The sequence below is a fragment of the Myotis brandtii genome, unplaced genomic scaffold, assembly GCF_000412655.1.
Source record: "Myotis brandtii unplaced genomic scaffold, ASM41265v1 scaffold92, whole genome shotgun sequence".
Classification (NCBI taxonomy): Eukaryota; Metazoa; Chordata; class Mammalia; order Chiroptera; family Vespertilionidae; genus Myotis; species Myotis brandtii.
This window is the reverse complement of record NW_005371791.1, coordinates 921,221-937,798: the sequence shown is the minus strand read 5'-3', so window position 1 is coordinate 937,798 and position 16,578 is coordinate 921,221. Positions and strand designations below refer to the sequence as shown.

The following is a 16,578-nucleotide window of genomic DNA, read 5'->3' as shown; positions in this document are numbered from 1 at the left end:
AGTGTTAACAAATTGATTTTCTAATGATAGCTTCAATATTTTTTTTCATATACTGAAGTTAACATGTATTGGTCTATAATTTCTAGCATTTAAAAAGTTTAAACAAAGCTTTACAGAGATATCTCATATCCTTTACCCATCTCTCCCATAACCTATAAATTCTCAGGGTAACTCAGCCAATGCATTATTGCAGCAGGGTGATTGTCATCAGCACTGCTGAGATAAGCGCATACACGTATTCTAGGTGATTAGACTTTACTGCTCCTGCTTAATCTTGCTATCCTTCCTTTTTATCTCTATCTTTGTCTACTCACTCTTTTTCTCCTCCCCTCCCCACTTTTCCTTTTCTTTCCGTTGCTACACAAGTAGAAAAAAAGTCCATGTAAAAAATTACTTGCTATAAATTTTTAAAATTTTTTTATCCCTTCCATAATAAAACATTTTCTAAGCTTCTCTCATTCCAACTCCACTAAGCAATGCTGTTTCACTCAGCACTTCAAGATCAAATTAATAGTCCTGGGAAGACCTAGGATCAAGCTAGAGCTGAGACTGCCTTGGACCTGTAGCAAGAAAAATATCTATCTATTATCTATCTGTCTATCTATCTATCTATCTATCTATCTATCTATCTATCTATCTATCTATCTATCATCTCTCTATGTAACAAACATCCAAACCCATAGAGAAGTTTTATAAAAGTTTATTTGAACCAAACTGACAACATATGCCAGGGAGCAAGTCTGGAGAATAACAGATTTGCAGCTTGTTTTATGCATTTGAAATTAAGGAAGGAATGTACATAAATGGAGGTAGGAGAAAATAAGGTGAGAATTGGATTGCAGGATAGTTAACAAGCTTCTGAGCTCACTTGACGGTTAATACCCTCTTTGAGGGGTATTACTTCTGGCATTTCAAAGTTGTGCTAACCTGGATGCACAAAAAAAATGGACAGGACTGGTTTAAAACCTTTCACTAAAGAAGTTATAGGCCTGGGGCATGACTACCCACCATGACCTGCCCACTTAAGAATATGATCAGATCACTCTGTTACTTTCCATAGAACTTTATTTATTTATTCTTTTTGGTCTACATATCCGCCTGGGGCATGACTACCCACCATGACCTGCCCACTTCAGAATATGATCAGATCACTCTGTTACTTTCCGTAGAACTTTATTTATTTTTTCTTTTTGGTCTACATATCCCAGAACACACACACACACACACACACACACACACACACACACACACACACTTGAAACAAAAATTTTACAAATAAAATGTAATGTTATTCCATGTAATAAAGGCTTTTTGTATCCTATTCTGTATCAACATAAAAATGTTAAGCATGATCTACTAAATTCACTTAATAAGCTACCAATGAATTGTGATTTGCAGTTTGAAGAACCTTGCTCTAGAGTTGAGAACCAGTGTCCTCAATTCAAAGAAACACAGGACAGTAAGAAAGAGGTCTTTCTCTTTTCATGTAGAGTTGTGCATGTGTGTGCATATGTGTGTGTACTTGTGCACATGTGTCACATAATAATACATTGCTTATTAATTTTAAGAAGTAAACTGTGTTTTTTTCAAAAAATTATTATAACAGTCTACATAATCGGATGCTTGGCCAAGAAATACAATTATCATAGGAAAGTTCTTTTCATGTACCTACAGCCATTGCTAATGTTTCCTCTTGCTTAGGGAGCACAGAAAAAAATATCTATTCCTTATATTCATTTTTGTGGTAAGAATTAAAGATATTGGAAGAGGACCCCCTTTGCAAAGTTTGGTTTTAAAGTCTAGAATTTGAATTTTGCTATTAACTGGGCAAAGAAACAAATTTAATCCTGTTTGAAGAATCTCTAATATTTATTCCTCTCTTCACTTAAAAAATAAGCTGAATTTGACTCTAAGATAAGTGACTTTTATATTTGTATCACTTGTAAATTGCATATTTGTGCATATATAAATGCGCACCACGCCTGTGCTTTTTTATATTGTTCTCATTATGAAGAACAGTAGAAACAAAGTGAAGAACTTCCATAATTAAAATGGAAAGAAGGCATCAGAATTGAACATGATAGTAGCATAGAGGATTTTGAGTAGAATGAGAGAGAGCAGGCAGGATTTTGGTCAAAAGACAAATAACAACAAAAGATTCAACCCGCCAGCCCTGGCAAGTAAAGAAGTTGAAATCACATACAGGATTCATTAGGTCGAGCAGAAGCAGCAAAATCCCAGGAAGTTGGAAAAGACGAAGACATTTGAGTTAGAAAATGAGAGTGATTTCAGCTGAAGAAGTCCATGTGTCTAAGCTGGGACTAGGATATTTAGAGAAACATAAGCTTGGAGACTGAGTTTGGGAGGAACTGAGCCATCATTAGGATGAAAGGGAAGCACAGCGCCAAATAAGAAGAGTCATGTCTTGTGCTACTGGAAGGAGTAGACGGAGGAATGTGATTACTCAACTAGCTGGCTTCCTCTCGCTCAGGGCTGTGGCAAATGAGATAGCCTCTGTAATCTGCAAAATATAGAAAGTGAGACGTTGCATGGATTCTGTTTTTTTTTTTCAACAAATAGTTTACAAGGGGAACATATACAGTGAAAGAGATATAAGAGATAGATCAACCAAGAGTAATGCATGGACCTTGCCTGCGTCCTAGTCTGAACAAATTGACTCCATACAAACTGTATGGGGCCATCAGGGAGATCGGATTTTCCCAAAATTTTTTATATTAAGAAATTTCCATTCATTTTTGAGGTGTGATAATGGTACTATGGACATGTTTTTTAAAAGAGTCCTTATTTTTTAGAAATATATGTCCAAGTAAGAAGGTATTACTGGCAGGTTCAGGTACATGCTAAATATTTCTAGGCCCAGAAAAACATGAGTGTTTGCTGAGAACTTGGTCTCGAAGCAGGCGGTCCATGGGAGTTGTGATTCTGTGGTTATGAAGAGAACCATACTGTTCTATGTGTGACATTATAATATTTCAGAGGTCTTTATTAATATTTATTTTAAATGTATTAATTATAATTTATCTAAGTGTGCTTAGGAAATAACTTCTTAATACAAGGATCTGACTGATAGATCTTTGTTCCTTTTCTTTCTAGGCACGCTCCATGCTCCTACCCCCTGCCCTCCCACTACACCATCTTCTCTATATGTTCAAAGGCTGTGTTTGATTCCAGCTCAAATGCCATCTGTTCAAGAAAGCTCATACAGTTCCCTTAAATGGATGAAACTTTGTCTTTACCCCTCTTTTTAAAAAAAATTATTGATTAAGTAAGAAGGTATTACTGGCAGGTTCAGGTACATGCTAAATATTTCTAGGCCCAGAAAAACATGAGTGTTTGCTGAGAACTTGGTCTCGAAGCAGGCGGTCCATGGGAGTTGTGATTCTGTGGTTATGAAGAGAACCATACTGTTCTATGTGTGACATTATAATATTTCAGAGGTCTTTATTAATATTTATTTTAAATGTATTAATTATAATTTATCTAAGTGTGCTTAGGAAATAACTTCTTAATACAAGGATCTGACTGATAGATCTTTGTTCCTTTTCTTTCTAGGCACGCTCCATGCTCCTACCCCCTGCCCCTCCACTACACCATCTTCTTTATATGTTCAAAGGCTGTGTTTGATTCCAGCTCAAATGCCATCTGTTCAAGAAAGCTCATACAGTTCCCTTAAATGCATGAAACTTTGTCTTTACCCCTCTTTTTTTTAAAAAAAAATTATTGATTTGAGAGAGGAGAGAGAGAGAGAGAGAGAGAGAGAGAGAGAGAGAGAGAGGCATTAGGTTGCTGTTCTACTTATTTATGCATTCATTGGTTGATTCTTATATGTGCCCTGGCCAGGGATTGAACCTGCAACCTTAGAATATCAGGACAACACTCTCCCTAACTGAACTCCCTGGTCAGGGCTACCTCTTTCATCTTACTTACATTTCCTGCAAGATATTGTAACTATATATGTTTACAAGCTCTATCTAAGCAGAAGCTTTTTGAAGACAGGGCCCATTCCAAACAGCTATGTCTTAGTATTCACTAGCACACCAGCATCCAGTGCATTACTAGGCTCCAGGAGGCCCTTAGTAAATAAGTGTCTGTCAAATGAACTAATCAATAATATCATGAGGGTCAACACTTCCAAAGAAAGGCAAAAGCAACACAACAGCATCATTTTGGACTTCTGTAAAGTAGTCTTCATAGATGAAGATATTATCCTAGACTTAATTAACAATAAAAACTTCATCAACTCATAACAGCAACTAGTTTTAGTTGCAGCCTTTTCACAGAACATTCTTTCCTTTCAATAGCAGATCAATGGCCGCATTTTGCAGAATGGTTTTCTCATAAGCTGTCAAAATCCAAACAGCTCTTTTGTACGTAAAGCAAGATAAACTGGAGTTGGAATGGGCTGTCCTGAAAGTTAAACTACTTCTCTAAATGCGGAATGCATGTTTACTGCTCCATGAGCCTGTTGGCAGTTTCCCTAAAATGACCAACATTAGAACCACGCAAACATTTCGAAGATTGCACCACAGCCATTCTTGTCTTTTCTCTTCTGTAACGATTACTGTAATGTGTTCATTATGGGAAAGCACGCCCTAACAATGCCTCACTGAATTTTAAGGGAGCCGTGGTCGAAAGAAATGCTGTGCATCCAACAACCATTAAGAAATCAAGATGTACAGACCAAAACTTATTTTCAGAGAAGTTAAGTTGCAAAAAGTCTCAGGGGTGGGGGGGGCAGGGGGGGGCAATGTCTATTGTTTTGTCTGGTTTATATCTTGCTGCTAAATATTTTAGTGACTGGGGGAAAACAGCTGTAAATAATTAAACAAATTTTTTTTAATTCTTACTTTAAAATAATATAGAATAACAAAATTGGTACACTTTAAGTTAAGGGATATTTGCTAAAGTTTATTTTTAATGTAGACATGTAATCACTGCAACTTAATTAGAGAGAAAAAGAAAGGGATATAGTTTTTGATACTATATGTGATAATGAAATAAGTAAGCATCAGGCACTGAACATTCTATTTACTTTCACAGTAGTCCTGATCGGTAGATAGATGTGGCAGAAATCAGCAATTACCTCCTCAAACTCTTTACTTTGAGATAGATTTAGGGTGAGAAAAGCAAGGCAACAAGGGATGCAAAATGTAAGGAGGTGTGCTCACTCTCAAGACCTTGCACGTGCCTGACCTTGAGAATATGTGGCTTCTTTAGGTATATCTCTTGCTTCACCCTGGTTCTAGCACTTTCCTTGCTGGGCATTTAGACTACATTTCCCAGCCTCCCATATTAGGAGTTACCTTGTGACCAAACTTTGTCCCATAAAGTATAGATTGAAGCAGCATTTGCCCCTTCCAGTCACCATCTACAAAGTCCTCTAAAGCTGCATCCTTCATGCTCTTTCTCCATAGTCCAGCTGAATGGAGAGGACTTTCAGGATGTTGGTGAGGGGAGGCAGAGCTGCAATTTGGAAGAAACCTAGGTCACTGAGTTAGAGAAGAAATGTCAAGATAGCTGACCAATCAGGGACATACATATTAGATCCTTCAGTGAGTGAAAAATAAACTTTTATTATCCTAAAACAACAAAATTTGGGAGTTGTTTGTCAAGTAGTTAGCCTACTCAGATGGATAGTAGCTATAATTCCCATTTTCCTGGAGGAAACGGAGGCTCAGAGAGCCTAAGTTAGCTGCACAGGGTCGCATAGCTGTGATGATAGATCTAAAATTAGAACTTCTAATCTATCTGACTCCAAAGTTCACACATGTGTTTAACCTGCTTACATTATGTTCTAGAAATCACTGGAAGTGACTACTCAGAATATACTCAGTAAAGTCAGCAAATCTTTCAAAATATGTATCCAATATGCGATGTGATAGTTTCTCTGACATATTAAAGCATAGAGGTTTTATTTTAGGAACTAAACTGACATTGTCTTTTACAGGAAGTAATTTTTGATAGGTAAATTTACATCAAAATGCAGCCCTGTTTGGAGTCTCTTCCCCCATCCCCATCCCTCCACACCCACCCACACATTACAGCCCCTACTGACCACTGTGGCTCCCAGATCCTGCAAAATTCCAGAAGCTTCCTGGCTCTGGTTTCCATTAGGTTCAGCCCACAGATTGTGGTACTTAAAATCTGATGTAATAATAAAGTGTCATAGTGAAGAAATATTTCCTCTTCTTTATTGATCCCCAAATTTTATTGGGAGAAACTCATACACAAACAATGAAGCCATCATTTCCTATTATCCTTGCAAAAGAGAGCTCATTTAGAAATCTATATTTTGCAATAAAAGCAGAAATATGGGGTCTATTTGGGGGTCTGTTTGCTTTTTTGTGTAGAGAGGCAAGCCAATTACAGGGAGACACAAAGACAAGGGCAGGAGTCTAGCCCATATAGAAATCAGCTGTTGAGTCAATCTATAGCACATTAACACTCCAAACAATGAGGTCAGTGATTTTTCTCTTTTCAAAGCAATTCAGCAAGGAGAAATGCAAGCTTAAAAATAAAATAAAATAGATATATTTATTAATTCTCCATGGTTTTAATAAAACATCTCTATGACCATTTCCCTCACAATGTTTTCTAACTGGGAAATGTGCAAACATCAACATTTCTATATTGCTTCCTTTAAAATTTGATAAATAAAGACATAACATAAATATCTTCAATGTTGCCTTCCTTAATTTAAATAGTGAAGTAATGTGGCCTGATAGAAAATCACAGTATTAGCTTTTGGAAGAGTGGTTATTTTTCTGGTTCCTTTAAATACTAGATAAGTAATAGAAAAATCAGGTATGTCTCTGAGATCCTATTTCCCATTTATAAGGTAAACACATTAGTAACATCTAAATCACAAGTTATAATGATAAGGATATATTTATAATAAAATTGATTACAGAGGATGAAAATGGATCACGTATATGACACTGCTTAGTATAGGTACTCTTTCATTCATTTATTTATTTTTATTACTGTTTTCCAGATTATGTGATGCCACAGTAAAGTCAAGTCTATACTTAAATAGAGCTAATGTTTAATAATACATCTTTTAAAAAGGTCACCTCCACCTGTTGGCTACTCTGCATCCCTTGAGGGTGCCTTATCTTCTTCTAGAGCAGCGGTTCTCAACCTGTGGGTCACAACCCCTTTTGGGGTCGAACAACCCTTTCACAGGGGTCACCTAAGACCATTGGAAAACATATATAATTACATATTGTTTTTGTGATTAATCACTATGCTTTAATTATGTTCAATTTGTAACAATGACAATACATCCTGCATATCAGATATTTACATTACGATTCATAACAGTAGCAAAATTACAGTTATGAAGTAGCAACGAAAATAATTTTATGGTTGGGGGTCACCACAACATGAGGAACTGTATTAAAGGGTTGCGGCATTAGGAAGGTTGAGAACCACTGTTCTAGAGCCTTCCAAAAAAAGACTGTAGACTGTGTTCAGGCTGAACATGGTCCACAGACCCTTCTGCAAGGTGCAAGCTTGGTAGTATGGGGCAACCGGGGTCAGAAGGAGGGGCTATGGGTCTCCTATTTGGTGACAGTGTGGTGAGGCACTCAATGGGGGGAAAGTTGCCCTCATTCCAGAGCCATACTATTCAGCCTCTCCCAGAGTCTCGAACCCTAGCTCCCCTAGGAGGAGTGCACTGAAGGTTCCGGCTGGGTGCAGCCAGCTCTTCCCCATGCAGGAGGAAGCTCATCAGGGTGTAGCCACCAGCACTAAGAAGGACAGATCAAAAGACTCTATTTACATAACCAATGATAAATAATACACAATAGGATTCTTACAGCCACTTCTAACCTAGTCTCACTAAGAAATTGCCATAGTTTTTATACCTATAAAAGCAGTAACTGCATGTTTTTATCTTACATTGTTCCAAATGTTTTTAAACATATATTTTTTATTGATTTCAGAGAAGAAGGGAGAGGGAGAAAGAGATAATATCATCAATGATGAGAATCATTGATCGGCTGCCTCCTGCACACCCCACACTGGGAATTGAGCCCACAGCCCAGGCATGTGCCCTGACTTGGAATCGAACTGTGATGCTCAACCACTGAGCCATGCCAAACCCAGGTTTTACTTAGACTTCTAGACAGTATTCGTTTCCATATGTTTGTATCAATTTTTAAATACTTTTATTCATCTTGACTGAAATTATTCAGAAAATACTATTTTAGGTCAGAGTATTATTTATTCCATGTATTTCTGTTGCTCCAGAGACTATAATATATAATTCACAGGTTTGGGGAACACTGTTCTGTGTGTGACAGGGTAGAGCCATAACCTCTCCATCGGCCCTGCCCTGAGTGTGACAGTGGTGGCGCCCCAACCCCCCTGATGGGCCCTGCTCTGTGCGTGACAGGGGGGAGCTCCCCAACCCCCTGGTCGGCCCTGCTCTGTGTGTGACAGGGGGCGGTGCCCCAACTCCCCAATCGGCCCTGCTCTGAGCCTGACCAGGGGCTGCACTTAGGGATTGGGCCTGCCCTCTGCCACCCGGGAGCAGGCCTAAGCCAGCAGGTCGTTATCTCCCGAGGGGTCCCAGACTGCGAGAGGGCACAGGCCGGGCTGGGGGACCCCCCTCCCCCCGCCCCCCGAGTGCACAAATTTTTGTGCACCGGGCCTCTAGTAATATATAATTCACAGGTTTGGGGAACACTGTCAATTCCAATGCTCACCTGAAAAAAAGTCTCCTCCCTGTTATCCTGAAAAGAAATTCTCTCTTTGTAGGGCTGTGCTGGAAGAATTTCATTCTATTGCATGGCACCTCTCTTTCTCTCATAGAAATAAGAAACATTTTGTAGTCAGTCTCTATTTATTTTTGGTCACAATTACCACAAGCGTTCCTACCAGTTTGTGGCTCCAGCAGCTACTGCTCCAGATCAGCAGGTCTCAGTTGCTGTATCTTTTCAGACATACCCGTCTCTCTAGATGTCAAGGGGGCAGTTCATCTAGCAACCTCTGTTCTCTGAAGGATCAAAGAATAGTTCTTGAGTTTCTGTTTGTCCAGTTTTTCCTTGCAAAGATGGAGGTGATGACTTCCATGAGTTTTACATGTTGGAGCTGAAGCCACAAGTCAATCTAGGCTTTTTGAAGGGCAAGAAAATTATATCTGGGATTGAAAGTTAACTTCTCCACATTATATAATCTGCTAATCCAATGACCCTATACTGTAGGGTCATTAAACACATATGTCAGTTCTCTGGGATCATGATTATAACATTTAAGACTCTTGCTTACTTTAAATAAATTAAATCACAATAGAACTTGAAAAAATAAACAGTTGGTCTCCCAACAGTTTTACCATCATTGTGCTAGTTATGATATCTGCTTGCCCAAAACTTGATATGGTCACCTATTATGAATGGCTATCTCCAGAAAGAAGTGGATATTCTGATTTAAGGAATAAGAATTTGGAAAGGTAAAGAACCAAAGCACTAAGAGTGGAGAGACAGTTGAAAGAATATACCAGCAGAAGCTATTCTGTAGAGGAGCCACTGTAGAGGGTGTTACAAGTGAGCCAAATATATAAGGAAGCAGATTAGAAAGGTAGGCAGATACATTGAGGCAAGAGCAGAGGGTACTGTAGTGAGAAAAGGCAGCACAAACACAGAGTACAACAGACTGAGGGAGTGCAAAATCCATTATCAGCAGACGCTAGGGAGTCATGCTTTCCTGGCTGCTAGGATTCCAGAGAGACCTGTGGGTTTTAGAAAGATACTCCACTACTATCCACAACAACAATTCTTTTATCAGTGAAACTTAATTCTATTGTGGTTTCAACTGCCGATTTTCCTGGGGTTTTTGGTTTTTGGTTTTAGATTTAGTTTTTGTTTTGTTTTCATTATTTATTTTTGGTAAGATCTACCTGGCTAATGGTCTTAATTCTTTATTTCAAAATGTATCCAGACAACTCTGATCCATAACTAAAAGACCATAAACTAAAAGAAAATAACTGTGATCTTAGAGTTTATCCAGGGGAGGCAAAGTCAGCCAAAATGTATTTTAAGTAATACAAAATTTTCTATAGTGTGTATCTAGAACCACTTTCAGCATATCTTCTGTCTTCCATAGTAGTGGCTTCTTCCTGGACTCAGACATCATCTAGCATCCATGATGTTTACTAATAAGATAAAACAAAATGGTAGTGCATCCGTGGATACTAATGGGTTAATGTGTCAGTCTTTCTTATGTAACATATTTTCTTTTTAAAGTTTGGAGTAAGATAAATACTTTTTGTTATAATTACAATTAATGTGATTCTATTTTTGCCCACATGCTGCTTTATACCTCATGCTGGTGGCCTTGAAAAAGATGTTATGTTTATCCCACACTGTTCTACAACTGGATGCTTCAGCTGCAAGGGTTCAGTAATTGTTGATTAAATACATTTCAATCAGATAAATATTTTGATATAAATGAGTCCCTATATTGTGTTCATTTGTTTCACAATGTCAATTAACAATGCCTTTAATATTCACTTCTTCAAGCTTCTCTAGATTTCTTCTTAGAGCAACTTGAATGCAGCTACTTTTTGTAAGATTCCACAGTTGCATTTTTTTTAAATGTGATTTTTATTGATTTTAGAGGGAGATGAAAGGAGGGAAAGGGGGGGAGAGAGAGAGAGAGAGAGGTATAGAGAGAGAGAGAGAAACACTGATATGAGAAACATGGATCAGTTGCCTCATTGGGGATTGACCCGCAACCTGGGTGTGTGCCCTGACTGGGAATTGAACCTGTGGCCTTTCAGTGCATGGCACAACACTAAACCAACTGAGCCAAGCTGGCTAGGGACATGATTGCATTTTTCTATATTAGTATATTACAATTCATTCTTATACAAGATAATAAACCACATACTTCAAATATTTTCCCTACCTATCTCTTTCTCCCCTGATTTGTCTATATCCTTGAGATTATCCAGTTCCAAGGATGTAAACTGATTCAAAGAATAAGTAGAAATTCAAGAATTTTTCCAAAATTCTTAAATAAGATTCAAACTTGAATTTAGAATACTTAACTTTCACTTAATTTTTGGAAGCTACACTGAATTTTTGAAAAAAAAAAGATAAGACTTACTTGCTTCTTTCCTTCCTTTTACAGAAGAGGATTATAAGCTATCTTTGAAAAAGCCTTGGGGATTCTGCAGAATACCTCACATGCCACCTCATGTAACAGGGAGAAGATCAGCAGGCAGTGCCAAGACAGAGGTATCTTGAAGAGCCCCATTACTTACAACAAAATGTCTAAAATAGAATATAGATACCCATATACTTCCACTCCTAAATATACCACACAAGCATTGAACAGCTACTACTATTAGAAAGCCAATATATCTAAATAAATATTAGTATGATCTTATAATTTGAAAATTAAGAATAGCCCTAACCAGTTTGACTCAATGGATAGAGTGTCAGCCTGCAGACTGAAGAGTTCTGGGTTCAATGCTAAGGGCACATGCTTAGATTGTAGGCTTGATCCCCAGTGTGTGGGGTGGCATGCCGGAGGCAGCCAATCAATGATTCTCTCTCATTATTGATGTTTCTCTCTCTCCCTCTCCCTTTCTCTCTGAAATCAATAAACATATATTTTTTAAAAAGAATGACTGACACTCCTTTTGTTTAATTAGTTTTATTGCTCTACCCTAACAATTAAGTACATTTATCTTCCATAGAATTTAGGATCATTGTCCTATGACAAGTGATTTCATAAGATGGTTTGACCTCCACTCAGGGAGTTTATCAAATTTGCACAGTGCCAGACCATTAAGTCATTTTTGTTTCCTCCCTCAGTACCTGCCCTCCAAAATGCATACTCTGCAGGTTAATCCACAGGACATAGTGAAAATGCCCAAATGTTCTCTGGAGTAATCCAACCCTGCATACTGATCAATCAGAGAATACAATGTCTTGCATACTGATCAACTTTTGAAAAGTAAGGTTCACTAGCAGTGAAATGGAGAATGAAAGCAATAATCTATTGAAATTAGGACTTAAATATGATTTACCTCAAGTATTGAGATGATTGCATAGAAGTAAGAATTATTGCATTTTTTTGTTTTGTTTTAATTTTCTTTGGATTTGTTTTGTTTTCTTAGGTTTTGTTCTAATTTTCTTTGGCTCTTTTTCTTTTGCTACCATAGACCTTGGGAAGGTCACATTAGTTCTATAAACCTGTAAAGGAGTAATTTGAAACACCATAAATAACAAAATATATGGGCACATGTTTATTCAAGGTCCTTAAAATAAATATATAAATTAATCACATATTTATATGCTCTCAGGCTATAGGTGATTATCACTGTGCAAAATATTAGACCATGGATGCAATTTCTATCACATTTATTCTAGCATGCTATGATTTATAATTCTATAAAGGATCATCTATTGCAAAAAACCTTTAGAGAAGTATGTGGTGAGAGCCAAAATGAAAGAAAAATCTGCTTTTTAAGTAATATATAACTGCATCCTAAGTGCAAACCATTTGATTCACATATAGCGGCTTTAAAATGTAGCATACAGATTATAAGCTATTGGTAGGCATACCTATTCTGAAAATAGGGATAAATACGTGATGGAATATTAAAATTTTGATAAACTATAATTGGTGTCAAAAGTCAGTAGTTATAAAATAATATTTATTGCTTACTTAGCCTAGTCTCTGTAATTCTGTCTTTGCAAACATTTAAAGGGACACACACACAAAAAAAAGCTAGGACTAATATTAAATTTCTTTTTCTTTTATGTTTTCTACTATATTTCTAGCTTGTGTTCTAGTTAGAAACTCCCAGAGATCAAGAACCATCAGCTCCCTTGAGCAGCTAGACTCCCAGCTGGGTGTGTTGTGTGTAAAAGCTTCAGTTATTTCTTTTCTTTTCATGTGTCTTTTCTCTAGGTTGACTGCATTGTTTAGAATGATATTTCCTTTATTGTCAGCTCTGTGTCCATTGTTTTGTTAACCAACCTGATTTATAAACTCACATTTTCCTTATTATAATCATTACTAAATTTTTGCCCTTACGCTAATATAAACTCAAACTTATTTTTAAAAAAATATATTTTATTGATTTTTTTTACAGAGAGGAAGGGAGAGGGATAGAGAGCCATAAAAAATGATGAGAGAGAAACATCATCAGCTGCCTCCTGCACACTCCCTACTAGGAATATGCCCACAACCAAGGTACATGTCCTTGACCGGAATTGAACCTGGGACCCTTGAGTCTGTAGGCCGATGCTCTATCCATTGAGCCAACTGGTTAGGGCAACTCAAACATATTTTAAATAACCATTCAATATTTTACATAGTATATTTATTTAACAAAGTGTTGATCATTATAAACACATTAAACTTTGAGATGCACAATCAAAATTTGACATCATTTTTATTATGTTCTTTCATAACAGAATATAGAAGACATTAAAAGTAATAATAATTAAGGAATATTCATTTTAGATCTTGGAGATCCTCAAATTTAAAGAAAGTTACAGATGATTGAAGGGTTAATTAATGAGTAAACAGAATTGGAATTTTTACTCCAGAGTAAAAGTGGCTAAGGAATGATTTAATAACTTGCAGAAAGTGTCAATCACCCAGTGCACTGATTCAAAATTTCAGTATAAGCTTAAACAAAAAGATACCACTTCTTCACATTTCTCTCTTTTTTCTGCCCTTCCAAGGACATTTTTCCTCCTTTGTATAGGCCATTTTAACCCAGATATACAGATATAGTTGCATCATAAAAGGAATTCATAAAGAGTACTGACTAACATAGCCAGACAGTGCTCCATATGTTTATGGAACATCATACAAAATACCTACCCCTGAAAAAAAGCAGTCTCTTCACAATATTCAAAGAACTTAAAATTGTAGTCAAAAGGGCCTGAATTTAAGGATTTATTTGTTTCCTGCCCTAGAATAACATTTATTGTTCAAAAGCTTATAATTCTATAAAAATATCTCAGTCACTTAAAGAAAATTTTCCTAATTAATTCTCAAAATCAAAATGATTGAAACAGACTCATAGAAACAGAGAACAGAATGATGGTTGCCAGAGGGTCTTGAGGGTGGGTGAAAAAGGCGAAGAAATTACAAATTGCTCCCCTAGGAATGTGGACTCTACCAAATCCACACTTTCGCTGCCTGGGTGCATGCAGATCATGACTTCCCAGAGCAGCTCAACTTCATTTCTACTTGAGATATAGAAAAGAAGTAATGGTGGACCAGGTGATTCAGACTTAAAACAAAATGGACAATATATTTTTCAAAACTTATTCTTGAATACATCTGGAAGGTTTAACAAAAGTGAAAAACTGCCAAGGGTAGACAGAACAGGGAGGTGATTCTGGAAGTTGGGGTTCTTGTGCCCTAGGTCCCTGAGCTTTTGACAACTCAAATCAAGAATAAGTATCACCTCACATCCATTAGGATAGCTATTATCAACAATTAAAAAAAACAACATTGAGCCCACAGAGAAGGTGGAGGGAGGCACAGAGACAGCTCTTGACAAGCTGTGAGCAGCCCGTCCCCGTCCGAGGAGCAGCAGCCACACAAGCAGCCAGCTGACACCAGCTGGAGGGGCCACCACTGCCATGAGCAGCCATGCAGGCAGTGCCCACCCGAGGAGCCAGCCCCACTGGAGGAGCAGCCACCACCTGAGTAGCCAATGCCACCCAAGGAGCAGCCCCCTGCACAACTCTACACCTAGATCTTTGATGAGAGCAAAATTGGAGAGACAAAGAAACCCCAAAAGGAAAGAAAAGGAGGAATCATCGGAAAAGTAACTAAGTGAAACAGAGGCATGCAATATGTCAGAAAGAGAATTCAGAATAAGGGTCATAAACCAAATGGATGAAAAAATCAACTTATGTAAGAATCAAAATGAAATAAAGAATGATATAGCTACAATAAAAAAAACACTATGGAAAGTTTCAACAGTAGACTAGGAAGAGCAGAGGACAAAATTAGCAATGAGAAGACAGGGCAGCAAAACACCCAAACTGAACTGCAATTGTAAAAAAAAATCAAAAGACAGGAGGAGAGCCTAAGGGATCTTTGGGACAACATAAAACAAAGCAAGATACAAATAACAGGGATGCCAGAATGACAAGTAGAGGAAAAAGGGTCAGAAAACCTATTTGAAGAAATAATGTCAAAAAAAACTTCCCTGATTTGGGGAAGAAAAAAGTCACACAAGTCCCAAACGATATGAACCCGAAAAGACCCAAACAAAGACACATAATTACAATGGCAAATGTTAATGACAAAGAAGGAATCTTAAATGCTGCAATAGAGAGACAGAAAGTTACATACAAGGGTATCACTTTGATAATCTCTCATTAGATTATCAAATAATTTCTCAACAGAAACACATTGGGACAGAAAAGAATGAAAGAAAGTATAAAAAATGATGCAAAACAAGAGACCTAATCCAAGAATTTTCTATCCAGCAAGGATATCATTCAAAATTGAAGGAGAAATAATGAGCTTCACAGACAAAAAAAGGCTAAGGGAGTTTATCACTACCAAGCCAGCAATGCAAGAAATGTTAAAGGGACTGGTGTAAAAAGAAGAAATAGGGAGACAAGAAGGAATACAGGTACAAAAAATAAAAATAGCTCCCTAACCAGTTTGGCTCAGTGGATAGAGCATTGGCCTGTGGACTAAAGGGTCCCAGGTTCAATTCTGGTCAAGGGCATGTACCTTGGTTGTGGGCACATCCCCATTATGGAGTGAGGAGGAGGCAGCTGAATCGATGTTTCTCTCTCATCAATGTTTCTAAATCTGAATCTCTCTCCCTCTCCCTTTCTCTGGAAAAAGTGAATAAAATATATTTTTTTAAAAAAATAAAATAAAAATGGCTACAAACAAGTACCTATCAATAATAACTTTAAACATAAACTGACTAAATGCTCCAATCAAAACACATTGAGTGGCTGAATAGGAAAACATGGCCCATATATATGCTGTTTATGAGAGACCCATCTCAGAACAAGGGATTTATATAGCCTGATTATAAAGAGATGGAAAAAGGTTTTTCAGGCAAATCAAAATGAAAAAAAAGCTGGGGTAGAAATACTTATATCTGACAAAATAGACCTCAAAGTAAAGGCTATTAACAAGAGATAAGGAAGGCCACTTCATAAAATGAAGGGGATTGATACAACAAGAAGATATAGCTCTGATAAACATATATGTATCAATGCAAGAGCATCCAAATTCATTAAAAAAAAATCCTGGGAGACATAAAGGGAGAGATCGAGAACAATGCAATCATAGTAGGGGAATGTAACACCCCATTAATATCACTGGATAATTCCTCTAGAAAAAAAATCATCAAAGTAACAGCAATCCTAAATGACTCACTATATCAGATTAACTTAATTGACATCTTTAGAACATTTTACCCCAAAGCCATGGAATATACATTCTTTTCAAGTGCACATGGGACATTTTCAAAGATAGAGCACATATTGGGGCACAGGAAAAGTCTCTCCAAATTCAAGAAGATTGAAATCATATCAAGAA

At 37.2% G+C, this 16,578-nt stretch overlaps 1 long non-coding RNA gene across 1 annotated transcript; it reads left to right on the top strand.

Annotated features, from left to right (window-relative positions):
• Positions 1 to 355: 355 nt before the first annotated feature.
• On the top strand, positions 356 to 6,414 carry LOC106724658. The gene is made up of 3 exons (XR_001360503.1): positions 356 to 382; positions 4,724 to 4,727; positions 6,403 to 6,414. It is a non-coding gene; the product is annotated as an uncharacterized LOC106724658 (long non-coding RNA).
• The last annotated feature ends 10,164 nt before the right edge of the window (positions 6,415 to 16,578 follow it).